This window comes from Podarcis raffonei, chromosome 1 (assembly GCF_027172205.1).
Source record: "Podarcis raffonei isolate rPodRaf1 chromosome 1, rPodRaf1.pri, whole genome shotgun sequence".
In the NCBI taxonomy this organism is placed as follows: Eukaryota; Metazoa; Chordata; class Lepidosauria; order Squamata; family Lacertidae; genus Podarcis; species Podarcis raffonei.
This window is the reverse complement of record NC_070602.1, coordinates 89,658,010-89,675,562: the sequence shown is the minus strand read 5'-3', so window position 1 is coordinate 89,675,562 and position 17,553 is coordinate 89,658,010. Positions and strand designations below refer to the sequence as shown.

General features: G+C 43.7%; 1 protein-coding gene across 3 annotated transcripts in view; it reads right to left on the bottom strand.

Annotated features, from left to right (window-relative positions):
• MRAS (muscle RAS oncogene homolog) overlaps window positions 1-17,162 on the bottom strand; it is a 43,197-nt gene extending 26,035 nt beyond the window's left edge. Inside the window, exons 1-2 of one of the 3 annotated variants that reach the window (XM_053402939.1) lie at window positions 17,031-17,162; window positions 1,549-1,617 (exon numbers count right to left, since the gene is read on the bottom strand). The gene's annotated coding sequence lies outside the window, so the exon portion shown is untranslated. The remainder of the gene's footprint in view (window positions 1-1,548; window positions 1,618-17,030) is intronic. The other 2 variants (XM_053402949.1, XM_053402929.1) reach the window with 2 other exon arrangements.
• Between the last annotated feature and the right edge of the window lie 391 nt (window positions 17,163-17,553).

Genomic DNA, 17,553 nt, shown 5'->3' with positions numbered 1-17,553 from the left:
GCAAATACCAAGGGAGAAATTCAACATCATGCTGTTGATTGTTCTGTCTGGGCATGCATGTTAGCTCACCAGATCCCCAACTCTGGTAGTTTTACTGACCCCCACATAGTCAATTTCAGATGGGCATGGAGGGGGAAAGGTGAAATTGCACCATGGAGGGCTTCCACTGATGGGACTCATGAGCTGAATCCTGCCTCAAGATCACAATTACTTTCCTCCTTCTTCGTTCACCTGGGGGATGTGCAGGGACAAAAAAGGCATGGATAACCTAATTACCATATTTTCCCGTGTATAAGACGCCCCCATGTATAAGACGCCCCCTATTTTTGGGGACTCCAAAATTTTAAACCTAATTTTTTTGGTAAAAAAATCTTATACACGGAAAAATTCGGTATGTAGTGGGTTTTCAGATAAGTGTCATGTATCCGCAGCCACCACAGTGGTAGAAAGGATCTAGACTCAAAGCAGCATGTTGAGGATGAGCATGGAAGATTCCTTATAGAGGAAAAACTTATTTGCACAAGTTCATGCACACTGCCAGTGGATATACTTTGTAACAGTAAGTTGTTATTGTTATGAATGCAAGGTCCCTCTGCCAATTGGCAAGAGGGGTTGGTTCACAAAAGAAAAGTGGCTTCAAGCCGCTTACATGCCCTCAGAACCTTAAGAACCATCATTTAAAGGGAAAGCAGAGGCTGCTGTACTAAAGGCAGGCCTCTGCAACTTGTGACCCACAAGAGCTCAATAAACCTTTGCTTTCTGTTTTGCTGTCGATCTGCAAAAATGTGTGTGTGTGTGTTCCTGAGCAGACAAGCATCAGCAGCTTCTGGGGCTAAAAGAGGACTGGGCCACCATTTGGCAGAGAGACGAGGGGCAGCAGCAAGGCGTTGATTCTTTGCTTGTCACACAGAGTGCCCTACATCTCTCCACAGCTGGATGGGGAAGGATGACAGCCAGAGCACCACCTTGACAGCCAGGCTGACAGCCAGAGCACCTGCCTTGTACACAGAAAAATCCCAGGTTCAGTCCCCTACATCTGGGCTGGGAATGTCCCCTGTCTGAAATGCTGGGGAGTTGTTGCCCGTCAGTATGGACGGTACTGAGTTAGATGGACCAGTGGTCTGATTTGGTCTAAAGCAGCATACCCAACTCCTAAGCAAACCTACTATCCTCAGGTGTGCTACTTGCTAATCCTACCAGTGTGGAAAAGAAACTCAACTCCTAGTCCAGTCAGCTTCTAAACTTGGAATGGGTGTGTTCATCCACTTCAGGCAGCCAAATGTTTTGGGCCAACCAAAACAATACTCTTCACATCAAAAGGTCCTAATCTTTGGTTCCTTTAGGACCAGCATGTGGAACTGTTTCAACAATTGTGCACACATGAAGGTGTATAAAGGACATCCACTTCTCCTCCCACTCTAAAACTGCATATATTCAATTTTTTGTGCTTCAACAGACTTCTAAACTTCAAGAACACAGCTAAGATCTGCCTCCAGAGGTTTATTTTCTCCCGGCCTTAATGGATCTCGACAGTGTAATGTATTTTACCTTGACCACCAACCCAAGAAGGCCCACTCTTGACATTTTCTTGACAAGCTCCTGGATAGAAAATCCTCTCTGCTGAAAAAAAAAGCACAAAAGGAAACAGAGATGCGTGCCACTGCTTTTAAAACAGAGTTCCTTTAAAACAAACACATGAAATTATACAAAACCTCCTTGGGGGATGATTAAGAAAGGAATTGCTCTTGGCCTACCACAACATGTTTTCATTTAGCCACTAGTCACATTCAGCAGTTTTTGTACCTCCAAGTATTCACTGTCAAACCAAGTGAACAACATTATCTACACATTTATTTTAACCAATGGAAATAAAAACACAATTTTATATTTGTGGAAGGACTCCAGTCCCTGGAGGCTGATTGTGAAAATTATATAGTAAACAAGGGAAGGAAAAGAAAAGGATCCAAAGTTACTAGGGGTGGAGGAGAAATTCAAAAAGTTGAATTTTCCAACACAATAAGCAAACTGAAACGGACATCCCTTCTCCAAAGTTTGAAATGCACTTCTCCAGGCAAGTAATGTGTACAAAACTGTGTGTAGAAGGGTAGAGCATGCATAAACACACATATATTGGTGGAAAGAATATACGGAAATGCATTGTATTAGTGGGAATTGTTTTGTAAAATTGCGTACATTAGGCAAAACTGCATACAAAAATGTGTATGTCAGGAACGAATTCTCAACAAAATGCTGATGAATTTTCATAAGGACTTTTGAAAAATCACAAACTGATTTGGAAACATGGAGAACTGAACTTAAGGTTGGAAAAACCGGGAGAAATGGAAATTGACATCTATGCCCATCCCTAACTTAAACCCAAGGTACAGTAAAAGGCATTCCATAACACAACATGGACCTTTAGTGACTAAGGAGGAAACTGCATTTCCCTGTAATAGAAGATACACCATTTACGTATATATTTTGAAGACAAAAGTGTGAAAAGGGGAATTGCTTGTGCAAGTACTTTTCAACCCTTCTTGTAACATGACAGTTACAAGAGGTGTAATGACAGGGCAGTGTAGCGATTACAGCAAAGAGACTTGGGACACCAGGGTTCAGGTCCCCACTCTGTCATAAGGTGACACTGGGCCAGATGCTATCCCAGTTTATCCTACGTCACAGGTTGTTGTATGGATTAAATGGATGGGTGCTGGAGGAAGAACCATGGATGATGATGGTATATATATCACCCTAAGCTCCTTGGAGGAATGTTGGGCTCTAAGTGTAGTAACCCAATTAAAAACAGCTCAGTTTTATTTAATTCAATCTTATTAGTTCATTTAATTCCTTTCATCTTTATTGGATTGGAAGTTAAGCTGTTATTTTGCTGGCATGTAAAAGACACATTTGGCACACAGGAACTAGGAAGGGTATGCACTGTGTATACATCTTACAAATATGGACTCATCAATATGAGGGAAATGACCCACAAAACAAAGAGAACCCAAGTGAACACAACCACACTGTGAGTGGCAAGTGTTTGGCAAAGCCATAAGAACTTGGAAAAACAGAGGCAAATTTTTCTCAAAGCCATGCACTATAGAAGATTTAGCTTGCTTTTGATCTGGAGGAAAGCCCAAAAAATTGAATGCTGATGGTTGCAGCTATCACACAGGTTCTAGCGTTCAACTCCATCTCAACCATTTAAAGGCATTATTCCCACATTAAGTTTTGTGATGTAGTAATATCTCATGGGGACCTTAACCCACATAAGAAGTGAACATCTGAACGTTCTAAAGTAACATCCTAGCGAATTCCTAAAGAAAATGGGGGTTTAAATATTCCTCGGAAATTTGGGACAATAGCTTGTTGATAGTCACAGCAAAATATTTTAGCAACCAGAGCTGTCCCTTGAGTAGTGTGCAATTTATATCCCTGCTGAAATTGAGATGGAGTGGGGAGGTCTGACCAAAACAACCGGCACATGCAGTTTTTTAAAATATGGAATGGGATAGGGTTGCTCTGCCACATGTTTGTAAAACATCCCCATTTTGCTTTCATTATCCAATCTCTTAAAAAATAGGTCAATAATGGTCTGGCAGGCGCATTAGCTAGGGAACAAAAGCAGACAGAAACTGCTCTGTTATTTAATAATTCAAATCCCAAATGCTTAATTAAAAACAGTTTTGCTAGATGGGGAAAAAAGTGAGTAAGAAACCACATCTTCCTTCATGGGCTCCGCTGACTGGCATAAAAGAGTTGCCTCCCTCTTTTTACAACACAACACAGAGCATGATTTGGGGAGAGGGAATGTGGGGGGCCTCTCAGGGAAAATAAGAGTGTAATAAAATACTCCTCACTTGGTATTCTTGTGGCACCTTTCTGCAACCTTAGTTTATACTTCAGACAACACGGTGCCAAGTTAAATTCACAGCCAGAATAGCATAAGCTGTAAAGACCTTCAGTAGAATAATTCTAGGATGATGATTAATGTAAATTGCTTCTCCACCAGCCCCCACCCTATTTTTCCTGTGGAGAATATAAATTTGAACAGGATTACTGCTGCTTTGTTGCCTATTTGCACCATTCTTTCAGGTAGCTTGGAAAACGGCCAATGTCTGGGGTCTGCCATGCTGCCTTCTACGCAATATGCTGCTCATTAATAAGTTTGGCTTATTGACAGTAGACAACAGCACCTAAAATTATATACTATATAGACATTCATGGAACAGTCTCTCAAGAGTGCACATTTCACAGAAGAGTTGTGTGGCCAATAGCACATAAGTGGTTTCCTGGGGGGTCAGAGGGAAAGGTCTATGCAGCCCAGATGTCTCTGGGAAGACCACAGATGGGAAATGAGGGCAATAGCACTCTCCTCCTTTCCAGAAACTGCTTTTGACTGTTTATGAGTTGTGTTCTACTGCATTGTTTTCTTATTCTGTAGCCTACTCTGGGAAGTTCTGGTGAAAGGTATGAGTTGGAGGGTTGGCTGAAAAAAAGAGAAGGTGCTGGTACTCCTAGCTTGATAAAAGTGCCATGAATGCTAGAACTAAACAGCTACCACAGGCAGCAAAGACACACTCACATGCAAGGTGATGAACATCAGCAAAAAGAAAGCACTGAGTTTGGAAGGATGAGTTTGGGAAGACAACTGGCTGGACACTGTGAGAACAGGATGCTGGCTTGATCCAGTAGGGCTCTTCTAATATTCTAGGGTAGATTACTGAAATGTGTTATATGTAGGGCTGCCTCTGAAGATGGTTCAGAAACTTCAACTAGGACAGAATTCGGCAGCCAGGTTGCTCACTGGGTCAAGACAGTTTGAGCATATTACATCAATCCTGGCCCAATTGCAATGGCTGCCAGTTAGTTTCCGGGCCCAATTCAAAGTGCTGGTTTTGACCTGAGCTTAAATGGCTCAGGACCACAATACCTCAAGGACCACCTCTCCCCATATGAACCTACTCAGGCCCTGAGATCATCCTCGGAGGCCCTTCTTTGTGTGCCTCCTCCACATGAAGTCCAGAGGGTGGCAGTGACTCTCCATTTGTGGAACGCTCTCCTCAGGGAGGTTCACCTATAGATTATAGACCTTTAGGCGCAAGGAAAAAATGTTGCTCTTCAACCAGACCTTTGGATGATTGGCATCCAATGCCCTTTTAAATATGTTGTGAGGGAGGGGAATTATTGGTTTGCTGTTGCTTTTATTTTTCCTATGTATTTTGTGGGTTTTATATTGCAGTTTTATGTTGTGAACCGCCCTGAGATCCGCGGATGAAGGGCAGTACACAAATTTAATGAATAATAATAATAATAATGCATTTTCATTACTGGGAGGAGACAATGCACACCAAGTCAAAGTTCCTTCCTCCTGTCATGTAAGGCTTAGAGGATGCTCGACTCGGGAAGACAGACAAGAACATTATTGTATCTCCTAAACAAGAACAGCAAGAAGAAACTTCCGAGTCCATCTAGTGACTAACTTAGCAGCACTTTCAGCGCCCCTCCCCATTCTAGCATCCATGGGTGCACTTGGACCTCTTGAAAGAAGCACGAAAAGGTTTTTGAACTGGCCTTCCACCAGGTACCATTTCTGAGCTGAATCTGGCAGTGACATTATAACACAGCCTTTCGGAATAGCTATAGTATAGATTAGAGCTAAGTATTGCAAGAAATGAAAGGGGATGGTTGTTTTAATTGGAATGGGGGTGGGGTGAGGGGAAGAGAAGAGGCATTTTAAAGTCAGATCTATTTTCCACAGAGAAAAAAAAATCTCCACTTTTTTCTATGTCTTTTTTTAAAACAGCCTGGAACATGAACATATTTGAAATGCAGACTCCCACGTAAGTATGCCATCTGTGAAGAATTTGCAGCAAATCCCACCCCCATCCTGCCACAGTTTGATGGGGAGGGCAGGGAGAAATTGTATTACAATGTTGTATTGAGTTACACCGCAACTATTAGGATTTTTTTAAAAAAAAAAACCCCAGACCTCTCAGGGTTTCAAGCCTGGATATCAGGGAATGTTGAACAGTTCAGCTGCAGCTGAACTCTGTGGGCATCCCAAGGCAGGAAAAGGAAAGGAGGCTGCAGATTCATGCTGCATGTTGCTGCATACAGAGCACCTTGCTCAAATTTGGGAGCCACATCCTTACGGACACGGGAGCATGTCCAGAGGAAGACCAGGGCAGTGTTCTGGAAACAGTTGAATGAGGAATGGTTGAAAGAGTTGGGTGTGCTTAGCCAGGAGATGTGACAAGAGTCTTCAAATATCTGATCTGCTGTAATGGAGAAGATGGAACAGACTTAAGATGTTGTAGAGCAGGGGTCAGCAACCTTTTTCAGCAAGGTCTGTCCCTCAGACCTTGTGGGGGGCAGGACTATATTTTGAAAAAATAATAATGAACAAATTCCTATGCCCCACAAATAACCCAGAGATGGATTTTAAATAAAAGGACATATTCTACTCATGTAAAAACACACTGATTCCCCGACTGTCTGCGGGCCGGATTTAGAAGGCGATTGGGCCGGATCCAGGCCCCGGGCCTTATTTTGCCTACCCATGTTGTAGAAAGCAGGACTGCACTGGCTACCAGTTAGTTTCTGGGCCCAATTCAAGTACTGGTTTTGACCTATAAAGTCTTAAATGGCTCAGGACCACAGTACCTCAAGGACCGCCTCTTTCCATATGAACTGACTTGGACCCTGAGATCATCTTCTGAGGCCCTCCTTGATGCGCCTCCTCCTTGAGAGGTCAGGAGGGTGGAAACACAAGAACGGGCCTTCTCTGTAGTGGCTCCCTGTCTGTGGAATGCTGTCTCCAGAGAAGTTCATGTGGCACCTTCAGGCGCCAGGCAAAAACATTCCTTTTTAACCAGGCCTTTGGTTGATCTGGTTGACATCCTATTCCTTTTTAAAATGTGGGGTTTTTTGGGGGGGATGTTATTGGGTTGTTGTTTTTATTTTGATTATATATATTGTAGGTTTTATGTTGATCTTTTCTGTGAACTGTCCTGAGACCTCTGGGTATAAGCGGAATATAAATTCAATATAATAATAATAATAGGAAAACAGACTTCATCTAAACATCAGGAGAAAATTTCTAATGGTAAAAACTGTTAGAGAGTGGGGCAGACTGCTCAGTGAGTGGCAGGCTCCACGTTACTGGAGTACTAAAGCAAAGGCAGACAACCATCTGCTAGGGAAGCTCTGATTCCATCCTGCAATGCAGATCCTGCATTGTGTGAGGGGCAGATTTGGACTAGATGACCACCGAGGTCCCTTCCAACTCAATGATTCTAAGGAGCTGAATAGGGAAAAACAGAGCTTGCTGGAACAGGCAAGTGGTCCATCAAGTCCAGCATTCTGTTCTCACAGTGGCTGATGAGATGTCTGTGAGAAGCCTGCAATCTGCACAACAGCACGTTGCCCACCTGAGATTCCCAGCAACTGGTATTCAGAGACATTATACCTCTGACAGTGCAGGTAAAACATAGCTATCATGGCCAGTAGCTGCTGGTAATATCAGAGGTAGCATCTCTGCCAGTCATATTTAGGAATGCAATGTGTCCAACTTAGAAGGCCTCAACTGTCATGCTGTCTTCCACAGAACAGGCAGAATAGATGGGTCACAAATAGGTAAGACTCCAAGTAGGGTTGCTGTACGTCTGGGAATTCCTGGACATGTCCTCTTTTGGGGGTTCTACATGCCCATTTGGAGGAAATTTTACATTTTAAAGCAAATGCCCTGGACTTTGTGTTTCCATTTTTTGTGTGTGTGTGTGCATGGGTGGTTTGGGTTTAGGCTCTGGCAACCCGGGCTCTGGCAGTGATTGCCCTAAAAAAGCTCAACAACTTTTTGTGTCCGCATTTTTACCTCTTGAAATATGGTCCTGGATATGATGGTCTTTCTGCAAGAGTCTGTAGCAGATACTCCGGAAGAAAGACACAGAACATGTTTTGCGTGATTGATCTTTCCCCCCTCCTCTCCCATTGCCTGCCAGATTTCCACAGCAAGTCTAAACTGCCGCAACAAATGCTGTCCCCAAACCCATCCCGCTTTTGCCCACTCTCTTATCTCCTGCTTTTGCACAAGTTCTGTTTCAAATTGGGACTCAGTCCCTCGTGTTCATTACTTTCTCAGCATTTCACAGGAGTCCGGCCTCTTTGATCTTTAAAGCAATAGTTCTGAGTGGTGTTTCCTTAACCTTTCAAGTTCCTTCTCAAGCTTGTGGATAATATGATCCCCTTGTAGCCTTGAAAGTGAATTACTTATCAGATTTGCCTTACACACACACACACACACACACACACACACACACGTGTGTTATTATAGCACAGATTAGAAAAACACTTTCGCTTACCCTTCTTCTCTTATTATTTCCACAGCTCATACCAATCTTCAGAAATCAAGCACAAATACATTGGATTCCAAAACTCTGCACAAGGAAAACTCAGCTGTTCTTTTTCTCTTTTCCTTTTTTCACATTTAGATATCCACAGAGTTGTGTCACATCGAAATGTCACAAATGACTGTTTTAAGTAACTGAAAGGGCATTCATGCTGAGGCAGCTTGCCATTTTTACACAGCTTTGGAAGAGCAGGAATCATCTACCCTTCTCAAGTGCCTCCAGTCTGCAAACCTGTGTAAGCCCCACTGAACACCATTGTGGAGCAGATCCTGCACTTTGCTGGCATGATATATTACTATCAGTGTTGCTGCAGGGATCTCAGATAACAGGGATGGGAAATACTTGTGTCTGAAATGTTGGAAAGTTGGATTTGTTATACCGGACTGTGGGAAGTATGTGTCTGGCTGGTATGTGGAGACTTCTGCCTTGGGATAGAGAGTTGGCCAGATGACATCTTGGGTTCCTTCTAGCTTTGCAATATACCTATGGTCCATCCAGCCTATGACCAACTCAGAGGAAGACTCTAGAGTCTAAGAAGCTGCTTTCCATATGTTGCCATATAAGTGAAAGACAAACAGGATGGTGCGGAACCCGTTTGGGATTTGGGTCTGATCCAGCAGGGAACTCCTCAAGTACAGAGAGAATTTAAATTTTGAAAAATGAATCAATTATAAATAAGGAGAAGGGCTTTGTTGTATTTGGTGCTATGGTATGGTATTTTAAGATGCAGTAAGGTAAAGGCAAGGGGACCCCTGACCATTAGGTCCAGTCGTGACCGACTCTGGGGTTGCAGCGCTCATCTTGCTTTAGTGGCCGAGGGAGCTGGCATACGCTTCCGGGTCATGTGGCCAGCATGACTAAGCCACTTCTGGCGAACCAGAGCTGCACACGGAAACACCATTTACCTTCCCGCCAGAGCGGTACCTATTCATCTACTTGCACTTTGACGTGCTTTTGAACTGCTAGGTTGGCAGGAGCAGGGACCGAGCAACGGGAGCTCACCCTGTGGTGGGGATTCAAACCACCGACCTTCTGATTGGCAAGCCCTAGGCTCTGTGGTTTAACCCATAGTGCCACCCGTGTCCCTTAAGATGCAGTAGTCTAGAATTATAATCTGAGTCAGGATATACACAGATGGAATGATAAGAAAGCAAGAGTCTGCTGGATCAGGCCAGTGGTCCATCATCGTGCCCCTTCCTGTTTTCACAGATGCCTCAAATGGAAAACAGCAAGCAGCACATGAGAACAAGAGCATGATTTCCAGCAGCTGGTGTTCAGAAGGATTTCACCTCCAGCCGTGGAAGCAGAGCACAGTCTCCAGAATGGCTAGCAGCCATTGACAGACTTGTCCTCCACGATTATGTCTCGCTTTTTTTTTTTTTATAAAACCATCCAAACTGGAGGTCATCACTGCCTCCTGTGGAAGTGAGTTCCATATTTTAACTACAATACCGGGGAACTCAGAATAATGAGTTGATCATATTATTAATAGATGCCCCCTTTGATATATGGTGTGTGATGGATGCTTTTAACTGAATTCTTCTTCTTGCATTACATATATAGATGGAAAATAATTATGCACATACATACATACTTCCCTGCCTCAATTCTCTTTGCAAGAACTCAGGTAGGGGGTGATCACATGGCTGAGCACCTCATTCCTCACCCTACCCCCACATTCAGCCATCAACACACCCAATAATGACTTATTTGTTCCACACGGAATAGCACGAAGTTTCCGAGGCACACACAAAGCAGTTCTTGCTCCATGCAGTCCTAGCCTCCTGTTGCTGCATCTTCTGCTAGGAAGCACACGCGAGGCGCTGTGCCAGTTACAAGCGTGATTCATCATCTCCATGCTCTCTACTTACATCACGATGCATCGCTGCCAATTAAAAGCACAAGCCTGCGTATGGCCGGGGCTGGCGTCCAGCTGCTTGGGCAGACGGAACCCATCAGGTTTGATTTTTTTTCATGTCTCTCTGGTGTCTCTTTGGCAGCCCCACCCTCACACTGTTAACATTTCTCAGGCCGATAAAGGCAGAAAAAGCAAAAAGCAAAACCCCTTTGCTGTTTCAGATTGCGGATCAGTTGTTCATCCATCCCCTTTCACTTTCTTGGGATGTTCCACCCAGTTTAAGAATCTCTCTCTGTCTCTCTCTCGTAAGGAAAAAAGGGGAAAGGCGTTTTATTTTATGCAATGTTCACTTCCTCTGTAAAACTGTGAGTAAGTGAAATCAGCCCGCAAGTCTGCTAGTAAACAGAAATTGGGTTTCACATCCTTCCTGGACAAATAAAGTCGTGAGTGTGTGTGTGGTCACCAAAGCTATTCTTGATATGATAAGAATGACAAGATCTCACTCTGAAACAGATTACACGGACGTTCAATCAGGGTCATTATTACTTAAGGTCAAACTACATGTAGCTTGCCTTTGTATAGTTTATAGCCTGCACACAGAGCAGATTGGGATGCATGGCACTGGGGTAGGGGGCTTTAACCCTTTGCCCCCCTCTCCCTGTCCTGTAATCCCAAATACAGCCCTCCCTTATGCCTGCTACTTGCAATGAGAGGAAAACTGTGCAGAGTTATCCCTCTTTGGGGAAAGGGACATAGGCTAGCAGGCAGAGGAGGACTTGGAGCGTAAGCAGAATTGAGGGGCGAAGCTTGTCTTGATGGGGTAGGGCCTACCTTGATCAGGCAGGGGTGATCAAATCACATAGTCAAGAAACCCAGTCCATAGCTATAGAGCTTTGTTCCAACTAAGCAAGCATAGGGTTGCTTTGTGAACCTAGTAATACAAGACTCCCATCTTCTTTCTATAGGCTGCATGATAACCTCTGACCTTGCTGTTAAGAGTATGAGTCAGTGGGTCGGAACCCAGATCTGAGGGAGTGAACTTCCTTCTGTTCCTCTCCATTTTTACGGTTATAATAAATGCAGCTCCACCAGCAAAAGTCACACCAATCCAAAGCTGAAGACACAACCCTCTTTGTCTAGACATAGCAAAACCGACAACTCTTGTGTGCTTTAGCAGAATTGAAAAATAAAATACCCAAAGCTAGGAGACAGGCAAATTAGTAATATCTAAAGAATATGAGGGCAAGATTCACCTAACCAGCCCCATCAGCAAAAGCCCTGTGCAATGACCTCTACTTGCATCATGGGGCTTTCCTCCCCCCTGCAATTGGCCCTGGGGGCAGCGGTTGGGAGAAGCCCAGAAGAGCACATTGGAGGAGGGGGGGCATTGTTCTGTCTGGCAAGCTGGAATGCTTCTGCAGGCATGAACGATTGGAACAGTGTGAAGTTGAATTCTACCTTCAGTATTTAGAACACCCACAAAGTATATATTTCATAAGCTCCTATCTGTATTTTCCAAAATTTTAGAATAGCTGGCAGGCCACCCCTTCAGCAGGCAGAGTGTTCTGGGGGCCAATTCTGATGAGATGCTCTTTCTCCATAGGTCAGCAGGCAGGAAAAAAGAGGAAACATCATTCCTATACTAACATACCTAAAGTAGCTGCTGAATAATTTTCAAGGGCAGCCCCACGTACAGTGCATTGCAGTAATCTAACCAAGAGATTATCAGAGTGTGGATTACTATAGCCAGGCTCTGTCCAAGAATGGCCATAGCTGGCAAACCACTGGGCACCCAGGGTCAAAGCAGGATCTAAAGTGCTCCTGAACTACATATGGGTGTGTGTGTGTGTGTGTGTGTGTGTGTGTGTGCAACCATGTTTAGAGCTGGGCTACCTAATTCCCAGACCAGAGAAGCACCTAGCCACAGCATCTCCATCTTGTTGAGATTCAGCTTCAGCTTATAGGTCCTCATCCACTCCATTACAATGGTCTGGCACCTCCCCGGTCTCAACTCCGGGCTCATGAATATGACCCCCTATAATAGGGGGTGGCAACTTTTTGTGCGTGTACCCATGGTAACTATTCATTAGTTGCCTGACTCATTAGTCCCAAGCAGAAGCTGCAGTTGTACTTCTTTGCCAGTTAACTTTTCCCTTGCTAATTTCTCTTAATTGCATCCATCCTAAAACCCAACCCCACACAAATGGATTTTTGCAGCCATTTAAAATGTCCATCGATTTCCAGCAAATGTTATGGGAAGATTCAGTTTCAGGGTCAGGACCTTTCATGTTGTATTGAATATATTTAGGGTATAAATGCTTCTTTTTGATGCTGACAGAGTCCCCCTAACACTACACATCCATTTTTTAAAATTATTATTATCAAGGGACTGATTCCTAATAGGGAAATATGTTTCATTAATGCATTTTTAAAAATTAAAATACTTCTATACCACTTTCACAGCAATTCAGAGTTGTTCATAGTGAATGTCTTTAAAAAACCAAATTAAAACTGAAAATACAACATCACTACATAATTTCTTAAAGAACTATAGAAAACAGTTTTTTAAAAAATCAAAAAATCCAGAGCTAAATGGATGAGAAGGGTCTTACACCACCTCCAAACAGATGGGAAGAATTCACAGAAAGGCAGGATGGAAATATTTAGAGCAAAGAGTTGTCCTAACTTCAGGGAAGAAGATCCATAGTTTGTAAGCATCCAACAAGATCTGGAGGTTCACAGGGTCCCCACCCCTGCGGGAGGAGATCAGGAGACCTCATTTGGCAAGTGGGCTCATATCTTAATCTGAAACATTTTGTCCAGCTGGTTTGGTGGGGCAGTGCAATAGATCTTAGAAGATTACAAACTTGATTACAGCCTTTGGCATAGCACAATGAACAATAAAAGGTGGCAACATGCAGAATGCAAGCTGCCAAAAAGGAAAACATAAAAGCACACACCATACAATACTACGAAGGCATAAATGCCTGTGAAAACAAGAAAGCTAATAGCTATATAAGTCATGAATCTCACTAGGAGGTCTTGCTTAAGAATAACCTATCATGCAAGAATGTTCCAATGATAAAGGTGTGTGTGTGGGGGGGAGTAATAGGAACACAGGAAGCTTGGAACAGAAAGACTCAAGTGAGGCATATGGTCCTATTTAACTTTTAGGGAGATCAGGGCAGCCCATGGAAGGTTATCCTCATTCATCCGCCCAGCAACCCAGTGAGTTGGTTAGGCTAGGACACAGTAAATGGGCCAAGGCTGTCCAAGGAGTTTAGTGCAGCCTTTCGCGACCACCAGGTATTTTGGACTACAACTCCCATCAGTCCCAGGAAGCATGGCCAATGATTAAGGATGATGGGAGTTGTAGTCCAAAACATTGGGAGGACCCAGGTTAGTGAAATACTGTATGGCTTAGTGGCTGAATCAGCAGTTGAACGCAGTCAAGCACTCTATTCACTACAGCACGCTTGACTTGATTGTCACACACTGCATTCACAATGGATTCCTTCATACATCTCTTGTCTTTGGGGAAAATGAACCATCTATTTAGTTGTATCAATCGACTCTTCACCAAGACTTGATACTCAGTGTGCATGTGTGAGGCATCTTGGCTGTGAGTCCTGGAAGACCTGCTCCTTGCCTTGCAGGCCTTTTCCCACCTGGCCTGGGATTGCAGAGCCCTGAGTGACTCCAATGACAAAAACAGAGGCTGTTGCACTCTTGTTGGTTTTTTGTATCTCTATTTTAGATCTTGTTGTGAGTTATGTGGAAATTATTCAGTTTGGCTGCGTATTTTTGATGTTTGGTTTACTGATTATGACTGCTTTTGTTATGTTGCAGTTATTATTATTATTTTCATGTTGTAAGCCACCCTGAACATGGATAAACTGTGGAAACGTGGCATACAAACAACTTGATATATGTATCTTCTGATCCTCTAGTGTGTTAAAGTCTTTGTGTTTTATTTATTGAAAATACTTATACCCACATTCCTCTCAATGGATACTAAGTTAACAAATAAGGCAACCATACAACAGAGTGACTAAATGTAGCTACAGCAAATTAAGGCAGCTAAAATCCGCCAATCGCAGAGCAGGTTAAAGAATCCGGACTGAATACTCAGAACAAACAAATATGTCTTAAAACCTTGGACTAAATCAGTGTTGGCTCAAGTTGCTCCACTTAGTGGAGGGCATTCCACATCACTGCAGAGAAATCTCTCCCCACCACAAAATAATACTTTTACTTTCTTGTGAAAGTGATGTAGACTCCTAGACAAAAAACAACAACACAAAAAACCCAGCCACAAACAGGCAATGCATTTAAAATTATGAATAAGCCTTGGTTTAAAAGTTCATTTACTTATACTATGCCATTCTTCCAAATCCATTCCTTAAGGGAAAGCAACATGGTGCCCTCCAGATGTTGCCGACGGCAACTTCTATCATTCCCAACTATTGGCCATGCTAGCTGATGGGAGTGGAGCTCACACCTGGAGGGTACCAGTGGCTAGGGATAGTGGAACTAAGGATAGTGACTGGTCCAAGAACTGTCTCCTAGTTTAATGAGGTGGCTATAGTTCCTCCCATCCATCTCCTCTCTAGTCTTTTCACCAGCCCTCCTCCCCTGTCTGCACAAAAGGAAACATGCTTGCAAACATTCCATATCTCTTCTATATTCCACCATGCATCAGAGACATTCACGCAAGGCACAAATACGAGTTTCAAAAGTGCCTTTTAGTCCTGTGACAAAATGGGCTAGCAATAATTTGCATTCTGAACTGATCCAACTGAGAATATGGAAGCAGTGAATCCGTGCAGAAACATGGCATGTGGTCCATGGGGGTGCAGGGAGGGCAGCTGCCCCCCTAAATCATGTAAATAAATAAAAAATTGTCTCGCAGATAACTCGGTTCTGCCCCCCCCCCAAAAAAATCCTGGCTATGCCCATGATGTGGCGTATGTAGTCATACAGTTTCCCCTCTTACAGGCTCAAGTTTGCAGCTCCACTTGCAATGTGGCTGAAGCGTTGTTGTGACAAAGGGGTGATGGTTTCCATGCACACCACTGCGGGAGACGCAAATGCATAGAAGAGGCAGAACACATTGTGCTAATTCCCCCCCCGCCCCCCACCTACAAGTCATATTTGTGCAGGAAAATCACGTGTAAAGAAGCTCTAAATGTTGCAAGCTGGATGTGTGGCAATGCTGTCACATGGCTACATGCCAAAGAGTCAAGTCACATGCAACTTTTTGAGAGAAGCAGTTCATCACAAGGTTATTTTACCTCATCCATTTCACATTTTGACCCTCAGAGGGATAACCATATTAGTCTATTACTTTGTGCGTGACACAAAAAAAGTAGCTCCTTAAAAAGGCTGAAAAGTTTACTGTGACAAAAGCTTCTGAGGATGAGAGTCCATTCCATCTGATGCACTGAAAAACTATTCTTTTCTTGTTTTGACATTGTCAAGCACAGATACACCCTCTGAACTATTAATAATGACCAGTATCAGTTTCTTTCTTAAGGCTGCAATCCTATGCATACTTTCCTGAGAATAAGACTGACAGGGGCTTGCTTTAAGAGCAGAAGAACAGAGGCTTCGGCTGTAAACTCCTACAAGAAATTGGGCAGAGATGGGGTAATCCACTTTCCAACTATTCATATTTCACTTAGCCAAGTCCACAGTGCCAGATTCTGGACAAACCCAACACTACACAACACAGAATCAATCTGTTACTTATATGAATTGGCTTAACTACTGACTGGATTTTTCCGCATGAAATCTGTTTCATACCTAGCTAGAGACCAGATTTTCAGTCAGGACATTAGATTCTGTATGCTAGTTGTTCTTTGTGTACACAAAAAAAGCTTCGTTGAGGCTGCAACCCTAGAACCACTTACTTGGGAGCAAGTCCCATTGAACAAAGTGAGACTTATTTCTGAGTAAATGTGCATGCTACTGTGGTATAAGCTTGCTATTCATTCATTTCCTTCATCTTCCCCTGCTGTGAAGCAGCTTTTTGTTTTTGTTTCCAGCTCTTTATTATGTACCTTTCAGGCCAATAGCTTCAGTTCTGAGGCTTTCGGTTTTTGAGCCAATGATCTTTTAGAAAAGAGAGGTGTATGCATTTTTCCTTTTTTAAAAAAGTATATTCTTGAAAGGAATCTCCAAAAGCAGCCAGAGAAGAGTCCAAGCATAAAGGTCAGGCATGTGAAATATACTATGATCAACTGAGGCTGCAGTTCTGTATAAATTTAGCTTGGAAACAAACCGCACTTAGTACAATGGGACATGCTTCTGAGTAAACACAGAACCGACGCGGGGGGGGGGGAGCATTCCTAAGTATGCTGCATAAATTATTATTGCTCACGAATAACTGTACTGTTAAACAGTTACCAAAAAAGAGGCTTCTCCCTATATCGCCCAACAAATTAGGTCATCCGAACAGAACTATATTTAATCATTTAAAGAGCATAAAATAGTTTGCAGGAAAGAGGCGAACTACACAGGCGAAGTTCTTTACTGGCACCTCTTCGAAGGGGTAGAATTATAACTCTGGCCAGGCTAGTTAATACGAAGAGAGATCTACATTTCTGGAAATGAGAGATCTGCAAGTTACAGGGTGTGCAGCGTTTGACAATCACAAGCTTTGATAGCAGAACTCTGCTCAAGATTCACATGCATCGCCTCTCGGTGGGCGAAAACAAAACAAAAAAGACTGCGCTTTATGCAGCCCAGAAGTCACTCACCGCCAGCACCCGGCTTGGCCCAAGCCTCGCCCGTCCCAGGACAAGCCGCTCTCTGGCTCCAGTTGGCGCTTCTTTCTCTTCAAAGTAAATCCATCCCTTTGGAAAAGCACTCCGAGGAGAAGATGGTCATGAAACCGCCCCCTCCCCGTCAGTCACGCCTTCTCCTGCCCCCTCCCCGTTTGCGACCAATCAGCCCAGCTCTACCCTCTTAAAGCTACAGCGACCTCCCTGTGGGGTTCTTTAAAGGCCGACCGGGACGATTACAAATAGAATCGGCTCAAACGCGCGCGGGAAGGCGGCGGGGAGGGATGAAAGCGATTGGCAGGCTTTATTTTTCTGAACGGGTTTGTTTAAGACTGACAGAGACGGAGACAGTCTTTTTGGCATCGGGGTCAGCAAGAGCGGACCCACCTCCTTCAGGAAAATGGTTCGGTCCTTCCCCAGTTCCCTCCATGAATTGGCTTTTAAGGTGGACTTACAAGGTGCAGGCGTTTGGGGGGCAGCGGCGGCACCTTAAGGGGGC